The sequence below is a fragment of the Sciurus vulgaris genome (genome assembly GCF_902686455.1).
Source record: "Sciurus vulgaris genome assembly, chromosome: 19".
Taxonomy (NCBI): Eukaryota; Metazoa; Chordata; class Mammalia; order Rodentia; family Sciuridae; genus Sciurus; species Sciurus vulgaris.
Window position 1 is genome coordinate 21066325 of NC_136480.1, and position 17651 is coordinate 21083975.

The window sequence follows — 17651 nt, forward strand, 5'->3', positions numbered from 1 at the left end:
GCCCCTTCCCTCCAGAGGGAACTCACCTGGCAGAGCGGTCACAGGCTCTAGAACCCTGTGACTCTGCACATGTCAGTTCTGGCACACCCTTCTGAGCCAGGACCCGGCGCATCAGGCTGGCCTGTGGGGCCAGCTCTCAGGCAGGACATGGAACTTGGGGACTGCCTTCTGCTGCCAGCGCAGCTGTTCCCGAGTTCCAGGGCCATGGGCAGGTTGATGCCCTCAGGACTCCGTCTCTGCATCTGCACAGCTGGAGTCATGGTGGACCCAGCTGTGGGGGCAGGAACAGAGGAGTGCTGAGGTGGGCCAGAGCAGGCTGCTCTAGAACCTTCTCTGCTGGGCATGAGCCACTTCTGAAGGGGCCATCTCCTGCTCCCAGCCTGTGTCTCTGAGGCCCTGGGACCCTGGGCTTCTCTTCCTCACAGTGGCCGGGAAGTGGCCGACTGAGACCAAGGGGCCAGGGTCCCAGGGACACAGGGAGAAGGTGCCGAGTACTGGCAGGCCTCGCTCCTACCAAGGTCAACCCAGTCAGCGCCTGAGAGGGGACCCAGAGGTCAGTGCTGGGTCTGGCTGGCCTACCTGCGCCTCCCGAAGGGCCGATTGCACCCCAGGCTCCCAGGAGCCCCACTCCGACCTCCCCAGGGGGAGGTCCTGTGCTAAAAGGTGACACCCAGCGGACCCTGTCTCGTGGCCTCTCTCGGGAGCTTGGAGCTGGGCTCTCTGCTAGGGGGCCAGGCGCATGGGCACAGGACTGTCTGTGCGCCCTGGGGCTCCCAGTGCTCAGTGCGACCCTGACTTGTAAGGGACATCAGTCAATGGTCACGTCATTAGTCGGAGGGACGGGGGAGATGAACCCATGAGGCAGCGTGAGAGCCGGAGGGCAGGTGGGCAGAGGAAGGGAGAGGGCTTTTCACTGACCTCTGAGGTCACTCCCAAGTCTGACCACCTTTCAGACTGCAAGTCAGCATCACTGTGGCTGCTTTTTCCATGGAGGGTGGTGGGGCCACCTTCAAGTCCCCTTGTGGCCCTGGAAAGGGTCCACGGGCTGGAGGGTGGCCCTGTTGACATGGCTACAGGCCGAGTGCTGATTGCCCGTCGCGCCTGGTCCTGGGGGAGAGGTCCGCCCAGCTGCCCTACTTCTGCAGTGACCCACGGCCCCCTCTACCGCCAAGGGCCCTGCGAGTCTGACAGGCGTGAGGCTGCTCCTCTGGGCTGCAGAACCCGTCCTTCCGCACGCATGGCTGGCAATGGGCCACGAGTGTGCCAGCAGATGGCCTTGGGAGAGACACCTGGGCACTGACTGGGCCGCCATGTGGCTCCTGGCTCTGCGGGCGGCCTCCTTCCAGGGCCTTTTGATCTCACTTGGCTGCTCACGGGGCCCTCTTCCTGCCCTTCCCCGGGGTGGACTCCATATCCGTGGAGAACAGGCATTCTCCGAGCCTGCGTGACCGTGACCGCGTGCAAGAATTCCTGCCTTAAATCTAAACCAGTGCCTTCTTTAAATCGCTCGTCAGGAATGCACATTGCTCTCCGTGCCCTTTCTGATCCCCTCGTGGCTGCTCCCCACAGCTCCATCTCCCCACCTGGGCTGGCGGAGCCGTCGCTGGGCTGGGGACCCCTTCCCAAAGCTCACGCTCAGGTCTGTCCCCAGGTGTCATTGTTCTGGGGCTGCCCTTTCTGACTCTGCAGGTCTGGAATGAGGTCTGGGAGTCTTCGTTTCTGACAACCTCCCAGGTGGTGCAGAAGCCGATGACGCGAGAAGTCGCTTTGACTAGCGAGGCTGCCTGGGAACGGGGAGCAGGGAGGGAGGGAGGGCTGGGGCCTAAGAGGGAAAGGCCAGAGAAAACGGTGCACCGTCTAGTCTTCCAAGACATCCTGGTGCTACACCCAAGCCCGCGTTCTGGGAACGGGAACGGGAGAGAGGAGAGGCAGGTGCAGCCGATGCGAGGCAGGGCTGACGGTGCTCCATTGGGTCGGGGCCCCTTTGCACGGAGCTCCATCTGAGAAGGGAGGAGCTGGGGTTCCTGGTGGCAGGGCCGTTCCTGGTGGCAGGGCCTTTCCTGGGCCTCGCCCTCTAGCCACCGTCCTGCAGTCTAGCCGTGGTGGCTGAGAGCACTTTGCAGCCCCAGGTGCACCCTGCTGATTGAAGCCCAGAAGGGAGCCGGGCCTGAGGTGCACTTCCCTCCTCCTCGCAGGGATCCAGGGCCAAGGGAGGGTTCAGGAGAGGGCCCTTGAGCAGCCAGCTCCGCAGTTCAGGTCTAGTGGGCCGGCTCCTGGGGCCACCAGAGGGGCTGTGGCATCTCGTGTGGGCGTCGCACTGTCCTCTATTTTATGAAGTGGGAGGAAATGGCAGCCCTGATGGCTTAGAGGCTCAAGAGCCCTTCAGGCCCACTTCTCCTTTGTCCCGAGGGGACCTTCAGTTCAAAGCCCCAGGAGAGCCTCCCAGTCCCTTCAAGCCGAGTGCCGGCCTCTCGAGCCTTCCAGGGGACAAGCCAGCAGGGTCAGGAGGCGGCGTCCGCTCGGCCCAGGACTCTGCAGCTGGCAGCCAGGGCGGGCGGCCTGGACACTCAGGGACAGGGGCAGACGGGGCTGCCGCTGGTGGGGCCGTGGGGTCTGGCACCCGCTTCTCCAGGCCCTAGGACTTGGAGGAGGTTTCTGTTGTTTTGGGTGCTGGGGATTGAACCCAGGGCACTTGACCACTGGGTCACATCCCAAGCACTCTTTTATTATTATTATTATTATTATTACTTATTTCTATATTTTTAATTTGAGAAAGGGTCTCACTAAGTTGCTGAGGCTGGCTTTGAACTCGTGATCCTCCTGCCTCAGAGGGCTGCGTCGGTAGGATTGTAGGCGTGGGCCACCCAGCTAGGAATGTATTGTTTTAAATGATGATAGAAGTGGTGTATAGGCATGTCCGACGAGGCGGCCACTGGTCTGAGCACCTTTGTGCTGTGCTGAATCTGATGCTGTGACCCTTTGAGGAAGTCCTAATCCCCTTATCTGTGGGGGTATGTCCTGAGACCCCCAGTGGGTGTCTAAAACTCAAGGTCCCAGTGGGTGTCTAAGACCTTGGCACAGAGCCTTTCATCCAATGGATTTTTCTACACACACACACACCTGTGATAAAGTTCAGCCTATAAATTATGCAGTAGGGAAGAACAGAGTCACTTTGGATTAGGTAGAGGGGAGTGAAGGGAGGGAAGGGGCCTGGGGTAAGAAGGACAGTAGAGTGAAGCAGACATCCTCCAGTACAGCAGTAGGAGAGACGCACCACAGGGCTTTGCAGTAGCATAGAATCCAGGAAGAGCAGGCAGACTTCCACGGCCTCATTCCAGTCCTGCCCTGTCTCCAGAGCCACACCTGTTCTTACTGGGTTGATTGTCAAAATATAGCTGGGTGGAGTAGTGCACACCTGTAGTCCTGGTGACTTGGGAGGCTGAGGAAGGAGGATGAAAAGTTTGAGGCCAGTCTGAGCAACTTAGTGAGGCTCTAAGTAATTTAGTGAAACCCTGACTCAAAATTTAAAAAAATACTAAATAAATGGGCTTGGAATGTGACTCAGCAGTAAAGTGCCTCTGGGTTCAATCCACATACCAAAAAAAAAGAAGAAGAAAAAGAAAAAAAACACGCTTCTTGTTTCCAGTTAGGATGGACAAAGTCAGTCTGAGCTCCCAGAAGACTTGGCCGTGAACCAATGCTCCCTTCGGGATCATTTCAAAGCTAGTGCTCTGTTCCCTGGGATGGTGGGTTATTTTGAAAAGCCTTAACTAGGTCAACTGCAGGACTGTGTGGGGGCCCAGGCTGCCTGCTAAATTCAGGGGGACAGTTTAAAACCCTAGTGTCCAGGCAGCACCGGACCTATTACATCAGATGCTCTTGGGGGGACCCAGAGGTCAGTCAGTATTTTTAAAACTCCCCAGGGAAGGGGCAGGTGGTGGGAGGCAGAGCGGGCGCCCTGCAAACCCTTTCCCACCAGGGCAGGTCAGGCACACAGCACATGCACACACATGCACACACACACACATATGCACACATGCACATGCATACAGACATGCACATGCACACACACACATACACATGCACATGCATACACACGTGCACATGCACACACATACACATGCACATGCACACACACATGCACACATACACATGCACACATGCACATGCATACACATGCACGCATGCACACACATGCACTCACACACACACACACACACACACACACACACAGATTGCCTGGCAGGCTGCAGCTGGTGCTGAGCCCATGGCAGTGGCAGCAGACCCCGTGGCAGAGTGCGTCCCCGAGGAAGCTGTTGCCCTCCTGGCATGTGCTGGCAGCTGACGGGTGGGTGGCACTGGGAAGCCCGCTTTCGCTCTTCCCTAGCCCTCTGACTGTGCGCCTCGACATTAGCCCAGGGCAGGCTGGAAACAACGGGGGGCCCCCTGGTTGGCCCAGCATGAGGCCGAATGTGGTCCCGGCACCGTCCAGACCTCCCCCCTGGGCCACGAAGGCTCTGCCAGCCTCTGTCAGGGACGCTTGGCATTCAGAAGGTCTCCCGGTGGCCTTGTGAGCCGGCCCTTGGCCTCTGGAAGACTCAGCAAACCTCTCCGGTGCCTTTGGTGGCAAATGAAACCCACGGAGGCCACCTGATCTTCCGAGGCCACGTGGCTGCCACGGGCTCAGCCCACCTCATCCAAGAACACAGACTCCAAGACGTCCCGACGCCGACGTGACTCCCCAGACGGCGGGTGCCACAGCTGACCTCGTGGGCAGTGGCAGGCACTCGGGCGTGCCGACGCGCGAGATGCGGACGGCCTGTGTGTGTGGACGGGGTGCCGTCCCCGAGATGCCTCCCGCCGCAAATGCCAACCCTCGAGCTGAGGCGCCTCTGAGACCCGCAGCCTCTGGTCTGAGCCTTTGGGGTCAGGGACACAGCCTGTAGGGAGGTGGGGGTCCAAGATCAGGCCATTGTATTCGTAGGCACTTGTGCAGAACCCCACAGGCACCCAGCCCTGGGAATGCTTCTAGATGCTTCTACATGGCCGTTGTTTGGGTGGCATTTGGAATCTAAAATGAAGTGAATTAAACTAGAGGGGCACGAGCTGTGGTCAGTGCCACGGATGGAAAGCAAAACCCAAGGCCGGAAGGCAGGGACCTGGGAGCTGCCTAGGAGCTCAGCCGTGCTGGCGCGGGTGGCTGAAGGGGGCGGCCGTGTTGAGACCTGAGAGAGAGGGCATCCGAGGCAGGAGGGAGAGGAAACTCAGGCTGTGTTGCCCGGTGAGCCAAGGCCACAGGCCAAGAGTCCCCCAGCAGGACCCAGAGGGGCAGGAGTGTCCTGGGAGGAGACGGCCTGGTCACCTCCCCCCATGCCTCTCCTTACTCCAGGGCATTCTCTCTGTACCCTCCGTGGGCTCTTCTGGCCCCACCCGAGACTGTGCTGCAGTCCCAGGGACAGGGAGGGACAGGTGCAGAGAGGTGGGCGAAAGGACCCAGGCGGCAAAGAAGGGGCCCTGAGCGGAGCCCAGAGCTGGGACTGAGACCTCAAGACGGCAGGAGGCAGAGGCCTGCTCGGCTTCCAGCCAGGATGAGCCAGGCGCAGCCTCCTCAGCGCCGGCCCAGAGGGTGTCCTCTGCCTGGTCTCTGCAAGCACTGGTGCCCAGACTGGACTCGTGGCCCCAGAGTCGATGTGGGTCACTCTGGATATGGTCGGCCAAGGCCAGGCCCAGCTGAGGCCTCTACAGGGCCAGGCGATCTCCAGAGACTGATCCCGAGGGTGTGGCCACCCTGAGATCCAAGCCCTGCAGGACCCTGTCCTGTACCCCTCCCCAGCTGCATGGTGACCCGGGAGTCCTGCCTGCGGCGTGCCATCTCGTGTGGGCAGTGCTAATGCTGGTGACGTGTGTCTCTTAGACACCTGCTGCATACAGGCTCCACCGTCAGCACGTTGCACGACATGGTCCAACCCGCATGTCGGCCTGCAGGACTCACAGGTGCTGCTCAGTCCTCGTCACAGCGGGGACCGCCTGGATTTGAACCCAGGCCCCAAGGCCTCCGGCCCACAGGTACAGCCCCCTCCCTCCTGCCCGGCTCCGATGCCTGCCGCCAGCGCCATTCCTCACGGGCCCTGAGGAGCACAGGGCGGTCCCCACACCTCCATGGAGTGCCTGACCTTCTCGCAGACACAGCTCTTCTTCCCATTTTACAGAGCAGGAAACTGAGACCCCAGACCTGAGCAATTGGGTCAGAGTCTCCCAGTTAAATAAGGGTGGTGTCGAAATCCAGCCCAAGCACCCACCCCAGGGTCTGAACTCTGGACTAACCCCGTCTATGTTTTGAATGAAGACTCTGGGGTCCCAGAGGGCCCCTGTGACAGTGAGCCCCAGCCCTGGGAGAGGCATGACTTTGTTCAGTCCCTGTAGCATGTCAGAGGTCTGGGGACAAGATTGAAACACCCACACCCTGGGTGGCGCTGGCTCGGGGACAAGGACACCCAGTTAAGTGCATTTGCCCGCTGACTGCCTGGCTTCCGGTCTCCCAGGCGCCCTCTGTGCCCTTCCTGGACTCTGGGCTCCCTCTGGACCATCTCAGCCCCTCCCGGGTGCGAATGTCCCAGCCTGTCTTCCGCCCGCCCTCCAGTCCCCTTGGGCTTTGTTCCACGTGGGTCTTCCTGGTGGTGAGGCCCAGCCCCCGGCACACCCTCCCAGCTGCTGCCCGCATGGCTGCCCACCTGCACACTCACGGACGTCTGCCTTGGCCCCTCTGCTCTGCCAGCTCTGCCAGCCACACCCCTGCCCGGGGCCACAGGCGCCCTGCCTCCCGCCTGCCGCGCCTCGCCATCCTTGGCTCCTGCCCGGAGTGGCTCCCGGCCCTGCCTCTGCCTACCCTGGCTGCACCAGGAAGGCCACGCCCGCCTGGCTCTGCCACGGCTGGCTCGTGCGCCCGGCTGTGCCTTGCTCGGCATCTGGCCTGTGCTCTCCGGCCAGAGTGGACCCGCCTGCCTGCCTCTCCAGCAACGGTCGGCCTGTGTCCCCCGTCCCACGTGGGGCTCCAGTCTGGCCTCGGTACCTGTGGCCTCATTTAGAGGTGGGGGCTTTGCAGCTGTAGCTGAGTTAAAGCGAGGTCATTCGGACGGGCCCTCATCCAAGTGGGGAGGAGACCAGAGGAGACGCAGCCGAGGGAGACCGCTGGACAGAGGGCGTGGGCGGCCATGGCTCTCGCTGGGCCATCTCCCTGAGGACCCTCTCCCACCATCCTGTGGCTGGCAGGACCCCGGTCAAGTTGGGATTCACTGTGCTCCGTACTGACAGGCAGGGTGTTGCCTGGTCTCCCGGATGGTGGGGTCCTCTTGCCCTTGCCAGCAGCCATGGGCGAGTGGTGACCCCACCGGTGAGATTTAGAGGGGAGTTGGGCGGAGGCCTCTCTGAGAGGCCTGCCCTTCATGTACAAAGACACGAGAAGAAAGCCTCCTTCTTTCCTTCCGGCCGACATTCTGGGGTTCACACCTGATACCCGGAGAAGCAGCAGCCATTCTGCAATAAGGAAGAGCAAGCCGCGCGCAGAGGCAGAGAGATGGGGGTCCGGAAGGAAGACAGAGGAGGCCGATCCTTCTGGGGTCGCCCAGCTGCTGACGGCTCCGTGGAAGCTCCTGCTCTAGGCTCCCGGGACGCCCTACTCCCAAGCCGCGCTCAGGGAGGGGTTTATGGGAAGTCAGAGCTTCCTGGGGATCTAGGTCGCTCTGGCCCCGCGTCTCCGGCTGGTAACGAGACTTGAACCGCCCTTCTGGAAGCTGGTTCCTGGACGGCGGCGGCAATGCCCACTCCGGCCTTTCTCCTGGACCAGAAGGCGGAGCGCGGGCCAGACGTGTCTGAGCACAGCGCGGGCAGCTGGGGGGCACACTGGAGTTCACGGCCACCCCGCCCTGAGTGAGGGGGCTCCCTGTTGCACAGGCCTCAGAACCGACACGGGTGGCTGATGGTGGCCCCTCGGCCCCGGGGACCAGCCTTTCCTGTCATGGCTGCATGGGATCAGCTCCCCCTGAAGCTCAAGGGGCAGCGAGGAAAGGATCTGAGAACTGTCGGCCACGCTGGCTCCGGGCCAGCAGCCCTTCCAGCAAGCCTGGGGCCTGAGGGGCTGGATGTCGCCGGAAGACTAGCGTCATGGTGACAGTGGCCACAGCTTCTCTGCAAGCCGGGGAGGAGGAGAGGGCGGGAGGGATCCGAGAGGTGTCCCCCCAAGTCCACATGCCCAAGGCCTGAGCCCAGGGTGCTGGACATGCAGCTGGGGCCTTGGAGGGTAAGAGGCCCAGGGAGGTCCTGGGGAGGGCTGCCCAGGAAGACTGGCGGTGCCTGGAAGAGGAGGACGGAGAGAGCTGTGGCGTCTCCTCCCGTCGAAGACAGAGCAAGGGCCCTCGGCCCTCACCTGGACCCCAGCTAGCCAGCACATGACCTTGGACCTGGGCCTCTAGAAGTCCGGGAGACGCAGGCCTCCGGTTTCAGCCTCCCAGCTGGTTGTTTCCTTACAGCAGCCTGAGCAGACTCACACCGTCCAAGTCCAAGGGACTTTGCGGCACTCGGCTCCTAGGCACAGACTGGTTGGCATCGAGTTGGAGGTGGCATTGCCAGGGCCCCTGAACTGCTCAGCTGAGTGCGTGACTTATTACGTGAGCCACGTGGAGTCTGGGGGCAGCAGACAGGCAGCATCTGGGTGCACAGCTGAGGTCCAGACGCGGCCGACCTCGGCCTCAGAGTCCAGAGCCGGCCGAGGGCTTGTCAAGGCCTCAGTTGTTCCAGACTCGGTGGGCTTGGGGGGGTCTGAGGGCCTTCTCGGGGGATGGGGGGTGGCCCCGTGGCTGGTGCACTTCAGGAGACGGAGGGAGAGAGACAGGCAGGGAGAGACGGTGGGACCGCAGGGCCAGAGGCTTGCTGCAGGGTGAGGTTGTAGGTGGGGCGGGACCCAGCCAGGAGCAATCACAGCCTCCGGCTTCCGCTTGGTTTTCTTTTCAATGATTTTTAGTTTTTCTAATTAGTTCCACATGACAGTAGAATGCACTTCGACACATCACACAGAAACAGTGTGACTTCTCATTCTCCTGGGTCTACCTAGTGTGGAATCACACAGGTCATGCGGTCATAGAGTCACATAGGGAAATAATGTCCGATTCACTCTGCTGTCCTTCCCACCCCATCCTCCTCCCCTCCCTTCACCCCCTCTGTCTAGTCCAAAGTACCTCTCTTCTTCCCTTGCCTCTTCCCCCTTATGAATTAGCAACTGCATATCAGAGAAAACATTCAGCCTTCGGTTTTTTGGGTTTGGCTTATTTTGTTAGCATGATATTCTCACAGCTCCATCCATCTACTGCAATGCTATCATTTCATTCTTCTTTAAGACTGAGTAATATTCCATTGTGTATATGTACCACATTTTCTTTATCCATTCATCTCTTGAAGGCACCTGGGTTGGTTCCACAGTTTGGTGTTGTGAATGGAGCTGCTGTAGACACCTGATGGGCTGCGTCACTGCAGTATGCTGGACATTGGCTTTGGTTTTAAGGTGAAGAAATTGTCATTAGAAAACTTGAAAATCCCCCACCCACTACACCAGTGAGCAGATTCTGGACCTGGAAGAAATAGCTTTCCTGCACTCTCCAGGGTGGCTTTTCTATTTCAGGCTGGTTCTGGTGGCCATGTCTGTGGGTGGGTTGGCTGCACCGTGTGGGCCAGCTGGGGGGAGGGCCTGTGGCAGGGTGAGAAGTCTGCTCCCCTGGTGTCCCCTGGGCCCTGGAGGTGAGTGTTCCCCTGGTGCTTCCCCTCAGCCTGCGTCACCCTCGTCTGTCTTTTGGGAAGCTCGCTCGTGGCTGTTGAGTTCCCCGTGCTAGGCAGGCATCCAGACTCCTCGGTCTTCCCTGTGGCCCCAGCTGGGTCTAGGACTGAGGACTGGCCAGCCCTAGTGTCCTACCCCTGCAGGGCCAGCTAATGAGGCATCCAACATGGCCTGCCACAACCTGGGCTGATCTGTGAGTGTCGCCGGGAAAACTCTCTCAGGGAGATGGAAGCCTGGAGCCTACTCAGCCTGGACTTGGTGGATCCTGTTATAGGAGGGGAAGGAGCAGCCTGCCAAGAAGAGAGAGGCCGACACTGGGCAGCAGAGAGAGAGAGGGAGAGGGGGAGGCGAGGGGGGGGGGGGGGGGGAGGAGGGAGAGGATCCTCACAGAAGATTCGCGGAGTCCCCAGGCCAATGCTGTCATTTGCTCGAATCAACCCCCCCCCCCCCGCCCCATCCCTTGGCTCTGCCTTGGTCACCAGCCCGTTTAACTAGTCGGGTCTGAATGGTGAGCCACGCGCCCACCCGAGCCCTGACTTCCAGGGTCCAGGCTGCGCTTGGGAAATGGCTGGCTCTGTACCATTTGGCCTCCATGGGCATCAGCAGGAGTCCCGTGAGGTGGCCTGAAACCCAGGGGAATTCCCCCAGGAAGCTTCCGGCAGCTCTGATGCCGATCTTCACCAGAGACAGAAAGAGGAGGAGAGAGAGGAGGAGGAAAGGCTGGCCGGTGCCGCCAAGCCCGATCCGCCTGTCCAGGTGGGAGAGGCGAAGTCACGGCCGTCCCGGGCAGCGAGGTGAGGCTGTGCTCTCAGGCCGCGGGAGCACAGCCTCCACGAAGGGGGCCTGGGACCTTCTCTACCTGCAGGAGCCAGGCCCTCCTGGGTGGGGTCATCGCAGAGCCCCTATCCAACTGACCATTGGGCTGCAGGCTCCGGTCTGCTCGTCCCCAGCAGCAGGCGCGGGATGAGGGGTGACAGACGCCCACCAGCCGCCGCCGGGGGCCACAGAGTGTGAGGCCTGGGCTGAGTCCCCCCGTCTCAGGCAAGCTCTGGTGCTCCCTGGCCGCAGTCCTGTCTGAACCTTTGAAGCAGCTCCCTGCACACCAGGAGGCTCCACCACCCCAGAGCCCTTACCGTAGGCCGTCCCCAAGCCTGCGGAGCCTCGTGTGTGTGTGTGTGTGTGTGTGTGTGTGTGTGTGTATAGCTCTGCTGGTCATCTGGGGCTCAGGATGGTAAGCCATCTGACAACTGGGATTGTTGGTACTTGACATCAAAACCACCGTGACCCCCGTCCCCTGGCTGGGGACGTGATGAGCGCATCTAGATGCCTTGTGGCGTCTCTGTGGGGACCCCCCCTCCCCTTCCCCATTCCCCGCCCTTCACCCCTGAGCGCACGCCGGCTCCGGGCACTTTGAGTCTGTGCCTGCGACTGACCTGTGGCGTGAGGGGGGTGCTGGCCGTGTGGCTGGCCCAGTCACGCTTTTTAGTTGGAAGGATGTTTGTTCCGTCCTATTTCTGGAATAGGACGCGGAGCCTGCTTCGGAGGCCTGGAGGGCCCCCCATCAGCACAGACGGCAAGCAGCCCGCCGGGCCCAGCTCTGGGGGATGGCTGGGGAGCGAGGACACGGCACACGTTCAAATCTGACACCCCAACAGATCCTGCATGTGTGGGGGCGGCCACAGATTCCACACGCCAACCCCACCCGAACCCCACACCAATTCCAGTCCCAGAGTTGCCGGGAACACGCTTGGGAATGGCTCACTTCTTCCTATTTCCTGCTCCGAGGTGAGCTGCCGGCTGAGGGGAGACCAGACTCTGTTGACCTCTATGACCCAGCGGCTCAGGCCAGAGAGCTCTGTGAGCTGGTGACCAGGCAGGCCAGCAGGGCCGTGACAGGGTGGCCCCTGAGGCTGCTTTGCAGACGGGACTCCAGGGGACTCACATTTCAAGTGAGGCTGCCCGGGCTGACTTTTGGGGACCGCACCAACCCCCACACACGTCAGGCTCGGCGAGATCTGGGCCCCACTGGGCACAATCTGGGGACTCCCCAGGCGCCCGACGCAGGCTTAGAGGGCTCAGCAAGTGCCGCACACCTGAGCCCTCAGGGCTGCGCCCAGAGGGAGGACTGCGGGAGAATCCCTGCCTGCTGGGATTTCTGGCCTTTCTGTTTCGGCTGACCCTTTGCCGCCTTCCTCTTCTCGCTGCTGGGTTGCCTGGCCCCGGCTTCCCAGGCACCTCCCCAAGGAGTCCAATTCCCTTCAAATGCTGTCGCCTCACTTCCTCCATTCCCTGACTCTTCCCAGATCTCATCCGGCTCCAAACGGCCTCTGAATTGGGACTAGGCCGCCCGATTTTGCAACCCTCCCCCCAAGCCTGACATTTGAAAATAAAACTACTCCTTCTTGGGCTTTGATTCCAGGCCAGCCATCTGCAAACCCTCATTCCACCAGACGGCAAATAGTCTCAGCTTGTGAGCCCCCTGGGGTCTGTCTCGACTCCTCCTCTGCTTCTGTGTCCTGAATGTAGCCATCCACCGTACATCAACCAACAGGAGGGCCTGTCTCCCAATAAAACTTTATTTGTAAAAAGAGGTCACAGGCCTCATTTCACCTGAGAGTTAAAGGTAGTGAGTCTGTGGGACACACAGGAGACCCACAGGGGTTTTGAGAATCCGGTGCCAGGGGAAAACAGGCCAGTTTGGACTGAGAACAAATGAGGACTGTCAGATCCCCAGACGCTACAGACAAAGGACCGACTGACAAAGCTACTCGGCTGCAGCCATGCTGCCTTCCTGAGGGAGGGAGGCTGGCTCTGGGGGCAGAGCCAGGGACCAGGGTTGCCCTGAGAGCCAGCCCACAAGCCTAGAGCAGTCCATGGATTCAGAAAGTGTTGGAGCCTGCCACTGCCTCTTCCTCTTCTCTTTCCTTTGGGTTGGGCACGCCTCTGGTCCTGTTCCACTCTGTGTGTTGGGAGCAGAGGACTTGTTTCCTGCGTCCACGGTCAGGCAGATGGAGACAAAAGGTGTCCCGAGCTGGACTCTGCCCAGTGCCTTGCCCACACCTGAACCTGGCAACTTGAAACTTTATTTCATGAGAATTGGGGGATTTGAACCGTTATGCTAATCAGTAGAGCGTTTGGAGGAATGGGTCAATGCGTCAGAGACAGAGGTGTGGGGACAGAAGGTGGATTGCTGTAGAATAAATAACACCCCTGCCCAAGATGTCCACCTCCAGGTCCCCAGCACCTGTGTCACCTTCCAGGTAAAAGGGACTTTGCAGGGGTGGCTACACCGTGGCTCTTGAGATGGAGAGACGAGGCCTTCTGTCCCTAAAGTAGTCACAGATGTCCTCGTAAGAGGGGCAGGGGCATCGGAATCAGAGAAGGCAGGTGTAGGATGGAGCTGAGGTCAGAGAGAAGAAAGGATGCTGCAAGAAGAGACCCCGGCCAAGGAAGGCCGGTGGCCTCTGCAGCTGGAGAAGCAGAGAAGCAGAGAAGCAGGCCTCCCCGAGAGCCCCACAGACCGGCAGCACCTCCGGCGAGTTCGTCTCAGCCCAGGGCGGTGCCCCAGGACTGCCCCGCCAAGGGCAGGCTCATGTGTTTTAACTCTCCTACGTTCCTGGTCACTGGTTATAGCAGCGAAGGGGACAAATGCAGATTCTGCCAAACCCTGCCCTGGACAGCAGCTGCCCTGCCCTCAGCCTCCCCTCCTTCAGGCCCACAGCAACCCCCAGGCCTGGGACTGATGTCCCCTTGCGGCTGGGCCGCGCGGCTTGCTGTCTGTTTACTGGGCTGCACGGCCCACGTCCTGCTCCTCAAGCCGACTGGTTTGCCTGGCTCAGCTTCCTCCCCAGCTTCAGCCCAGGCTCCCCTCTCCCGGGTCCCCGTCTGTCAGAACAGCCTCTTCTTCCCCAGGGCTGTGACTTTCCTTCGCTCGGCCTGCAGATTCCGAGAACTTCCAAATGGCAGGCCCTGGGTTGAATTCCGGGATGGGTATCTTGGAAAGAGGCCCCTTCAGAGGAACCGACTCTGAAAACACCAGACACCTTGGGCAGGGCCTCGGCCTCATCCCCGTGGGGAAGTGAACTGTGAACCCTCCAAATCCCTGCGTGACGGCCCTCCTCCCACATGGAGGCGATCGAGGATGGGAACTTGGGAGATAATTAGGTTTAGATGAGGTCACGAGGGTGGGCCCTCCAGATAGTATTGGGGGCTCTGTAGGAGGAGAGAGGAGAGAGAGAGAGTGTGTGTGTGTGTGTGTGTGTGTGTGTGTGTGTGCAGGGGTATCATGTGGAGACACAGCAAGAGGACGGCTGTCTGCAAGCCAGGAGGGGAGAAGCCCCCACCAGGGAACAGCCCATCAGCACCTTGACCTCCAGCTTTTCAGCCTCTGTAGTCGTGAGAAATACCCCTCTGCCGTCTAAGCCACCCAGTCTACGGCCTTTCGTTACAGCAGCCGAGCAAACTGAGACCATCTACGAAGCAAAAGCAAAACCGGAAGAGAGCTCTCGAGCCAGAGGCGCTGCAGGCCTGTCAGCCTGTGACGCTGGGCACAGCGGGGGCAGCAGGACAGCCCAGAGCAGCAAGTGGACATCTGGTGGACTTGACAGCCCTCACCTGTGTGACCTTCGCCCCCACTCTCGAGGATGGTTGGCCGTGCCCCTTGCTTCTAAGCCGTCAGATGCAGCAAAGGCCAGGAGAAGTCGCATCCGCAATCACACCCAGCCCGTCCTGCCCGCAGACTCTCCTCTGCTGGCTGTTCCGGGTGAGGATCCCTTGATCAGGGCAGAAAGTGGCTGCTGACTGACAGCAAGCCTGTCCGACAGCTGCAAGGAACCACAGCCCGCAGCCACCCTCTGAGTGAACCTAAAAGCAGCTCCCTCCCAGCCGAGCTCCAGGTGAGACCCCAGGTCCCGGCCCAGACCTCGATGGCAGTCCTGCAGAGGACCCCAGAGCTGGGGTCCCCCCACCCACCTGGAGAAACCGAGGGAGCAGACGTGGGCGGCTCTGAGCTGCAGAGAGGGGCAGCTTGTCACCCAGCCCCGGGTGGCTGACGGGTCCCAGGCAGGATCTCCTGAGGGCACTGTGGGTTCATGCAGTATAGACTGGGAGTCCGAGGTCCCTCAGGCCCAGAACGAGACCCTGCCAGGGCCCCGAGCACAGGGTTCAAGTTCTGGTAGCAGTTATTATTATTTAAGTGCTAAGGAATCTCAGAAAGAGGAGATTTAGTTTCCCTTGGAATTAGAGGAAAACGATTTAAAGTGACACTTGCGTTGGGCCCCTTGGCTTCCTGAAGGCAGCATGGGAATGACCGCGTCTGACTCTCACCGCAGCCATGTCCCCCGGGATATGTGGAGACACTTTTGGTCGTCACAGGGGCTGCTGACATCTGGACGCAGAGGACAGGGTGCTGTGGCCATTTGCGATGTACGTAGGAGGGAAGTCATGGGGCAGAATGCAGGCGGTGCCGATTCCAGAAGCCACAGTGTCCGTTGGCGCTCCGTGCTGTCCTGCCCGGCATTGCTGAGCGTCACAGGCTGGGAGGCCAGTGGCAGCTTTCGGATTCCCACGAGAGTGGACGACACACCAGGCTCAGAGCGGAGGAAGCCCCAGCTCGGGGGCCTGAATTGCAGAGCCCGCGCGGGACCCAGAAGCGGCTCTGCAGCCCCGCTGGGCCCCGCGTCGGCCCCGCCCCCAGGCCCGACGTGCGTCTCCCGCCCCTTTGCCTGCCCAGCCTGCCCGAGGCCTGGCTCCCCGGGAGGTAAGGGACAGGACGCTAGCCAAGGGACCGGTCCCGCCGAGGGTGCTGGGTTCGTGGTCTCCGTCCTGCAAAGACCTGAGGAGCAGTGCAGGAGGACCGCGAGCAAGCAGCAGGCTTATTGCAAAGCGGACAAGATGCAGAGGCAGACTTCTCCGAGGAGAAGGGCCCCAGAGCTGGGAACCAGCACGGGATTTGGCCTGCTCTTTTTAGGGTCTCTGGGAGTCCCTCTTCTCTTACTCCTCCCCTGTCCACACGCTCCTCACTAGTGTGGATCGGTGCCCCTCTGTCCACGTTTAGTTTTTCTGTTGGGTCCCCCACTTAGGGGCCTACGTACAGAAGTGTCTGTCTGGCCGGGTCCCCTGCTGCGTCCCAGAGCGCACCTCATCCACCAGGGCACCTCCCTGGAAGGCCCTCTTCAGACTCCTTATTCTGGCCCCGCCTGGGCCTCCCCACTCTCCATCTTGCCCCGGTTGCTTACGCCCCTCTGCGTCTCCCTGGCCATGATGGTGGGGTCGGCTGGCACAGAATTTGCTGGAATGTAGATATTGTCAAGCCCCCTTGGGGACGGGTGGATACTGCACCCCGCCAGGACCCACGGACATCCCTGCCAACAGACTCCGCGCTCTCATAGGGACTTCTGGGTTCCTTTGCAACTCTGGAGAAGACGCAGAGCTCACGCGGACGGCGCTCAGCGGCGGTCCTGATGGCTCTTTCTTCCGAGACCTCCATGCCCCAGCTCGTTCTCTGAGCTGTGTTCTGCAGCTCCCGGGCGATCCCCGCCGTAGTTGTGTCCCCGTCAGGCAGGCGGTGAGGGGAGGGAAGTGGTCCTCGAAGGGCAGAGCTGGGCTTCGGACCCAGGGCTTTCAGCGTCGGGTGCAGGGCCTGGCCACCCTGGTGCTGGGCCCCCTATGAGCGAGGCTCCGTGTGGGCTCCGTGTGGGCTCCCTGTGGTCACTCCAGGCCTCCACCGGCCCTGGTGTCCCCCGTGTGTCTTCAGGTCATCTTCCCTGGCTACGGGCCTTCCTCCAACTTTGCTCTTGAAGGTGTCCTGGCCGCCAGGCAGGCTTGGGGCCCAGCAGACGCTCGCAGTGTTTCTCTGGGAAAGACCTGGAGAGGCCAACTCGCAGCCCCAAGATCACAAGGTCCTTCGGAAAGTCGTGAAACAGGCCCAGCAGACACACAGGGTTTGGGGACGGGGAAGAGGGACAACAAGGACATGTGGGCGATCGCGATGAGACTCCCTTGGGGAGAAGTCTCTTTGGGAGGTAGGGGTGGGGACGCTGGACAAGAGTGTCCAGCGAGAGCTCAGTGGGCAGCTGCCATTGGGAGGAAGGTCAGACCAGGGACCAAGCAGCACAGGAGGGCTGCTGAGTAGGCGTGAGCCCTGTCGCACGCCGGAACCGTGTGCATTCGCACCTAGCGGGAGGGCCTGGCCTCCCAGCCAAGCAGGCCAGGTTTCAGCCCCTCTCCACCCCCAGAAACCACAGAGGGAATAGCCACGCAATGGGTTCCAGAAGCAGCTGAGGACCCCTCCAGATGCCACCTGCGGAGTGCCAGCCACAGAGCCTAGCCCGGGTCAGTGTCCAGACGGGGGACGCCTGTCACTTCATGTGTGCTTATTGGTGCGTCTCTTTTCTCTTGACTTTCTGCAGCCTGGGGACAGTCGCAGACGGTGCGGGTGTGGTTTGCATTTGGTGACAGCCCAAGGTCCCGTGGATGGGCAGGGGAAGTCAGGCGGAAGGGAGCCCGAGGCAGCAGCGGATGGCCGTGACGGACTGTGATCAGGAGGGACAGCCCAGGGCACACTCCTCCAGCTTTGCAGGTTACCCGCGAGCTTCCTGTTCAAGTGCAGAGGCTGAAGCACAGTCCAGATGGAATTCTGCACCTTGACCAAGCTCCCGGGTGGTCAGTCCTTAGTCCATTTAGGGAGCAGCAAGGGTCTGAAGCATGGAGTGAATGTCAAGTGCAGCAGAAAAGAAAGATGGCAAGTTTGGGTACAAAACCCAGGCGAGGTCGGCTACTGTTTCCTGCCCCTCTTGAAGGCTCAGCTGCCCCCTGAGAGTCGCCCACC